General features: G+C 38.9%; 1 pseudogene; it reads left to right on the top strand.

The window, feature by feature from the left end:
* The first annotated feature begins 580 nt into the window (after positions 1-580).
* On the top strand, positions 581-1,030 carry LOC105999736 (annotated as a pseudogene).
* The last annotated feature ends 450 nt before the right edge of the window (positions 1,031-1,480 follow it).

The following is a 1,480-nucleotide window of genomic DNA, read 5'->3' as shown; positions in this document are numbered from 1 at the left end:
AAAAGACTTCTAAAGACAGGAAGTAGAGAGCTGACAAAATGCCTTGTAATAAGCCCTTCCAAATTTAGAAGCAGGCATCTGGCATGGTCCTCAGAGAGGACTTTCTGCTCACAGATGTGACACTGGCCTGGAGACCTCACTCCCTCCTCCCCCTCCTCCCAAACTCTGCTTGGGGACAGGTTATAGAATTGGAATCTCTTGACTTCTTTCCCAGAATGCTTTCCAAACCACCTCACAGCCTGTGGCCTGTTTTATATGTGGAGAAAAAAATGCTTTATTAATGGTCATTTATTTCATGACATTGCCTAATTTGAAAATAATTTTACTAATTTAAGTTATAATATTCTTTAACCATAAAGAAGAATGAAATTAGATTGTCTGCAGGAAAATGGATAGAACTGAAGAACATGATGTTAAGTGAAAATCTGCCAGGCTGAGCAAGAAAAAGATCACATATTTTCTCTCATATGTAGACTCTAGACTAAAATAAAAAAATGACGAGTGGCCTTGTCTTCGTCTTCGCAGACGTCGCCCGGCTCCCGGCAGACTCCTGTCCGCCATCTTTTTGAGACCAAACACCATGCCTTCATATTTACAGAATTCTGATGGAGAAATAGTTGAAGTTGATGTAGAAATTGCCAAACAATCGGTGACCATCAAGACCATGTTGGAAGATCTGGGAATGGATGATGAAGGAGATGATGACCCAGTTCCTCTACCACATGTTAATGCAGCAATAATAAAAAAGGTCATTCCATGGTGCACCCACCACAAGGATGATCCTCCTCCTCCTCCTGAGGATGATGAGAATGAAGAAAAGCGTACAGATGATGTTCCTTTTTGGGACCAAGAATTCCTGAAAGTTGACCAAGGAACACCTTTTGAACTTATTCTGGCTGCAAACTACTTGGACATCAAAGGTTTGCTTGATGTCACATGTAAGACTGTTGCCAATATGATTAAGGGGAAAAGTCCTGAGGAGATTCACAAAGCCTTCAATATAAAAAATGACTTTACTGAAGAGGAGTAAGCCCAGGTATGCAAAAAGAACCAGTGGTATGAAGAGAAGTGAAATGTGCCTGACATTGTAACATTACAAGGATTGTCCGGAATACTAGTTGCACTGCTCTGTTTATAATTGTTAATATTAGACAAATACAACAGCACATCAATTGTATTAGCCTAATATTGTCCTCATTGCATGTGTAGTTTGAATACACATCCCAAACTTTGGCTGAGTTTCTTCTAGTCTGAGTGAAAGCTTCTCTTTTCTGAATAAAACAATTGTGGGTTCTCTGTGGAAAGTGGCATTTTAGGATTTCTCTTTCTGTTAAGAGCAATTTCTGCCTAGTTTATTGTCTGGTTAACTTTAGTTAAGCTTGCAGAAGTTGGCATTGTAAATAAAACAAGTTGCAACAAGGTTTCTGATAGAATTAACAAAATATATCTTTATTCACAAATTGGAAACCTGAAAAAGGCT

The sequence above is a fragment of the Dipodomys ordii genome, unplaced genomic scaffold, assembly GCF_000151885.1.
Source record: "Dipodomys ordii isolate 6190 unplaced genomic scaffold, Dord_2.0 Scaffold197, whole genome shotgun sequence".
NCBI lineage: Eukaryota > Metazoa > Chordata > Mammalia > Rodentia > Heteromyidae > Dipodomys > Dipodomys ordii.
The sequence above is the reverse complement of the archived record's forward strand: the minus strand, read 5'-3'. Positions and strand labels throughout refer to the sequence as shown.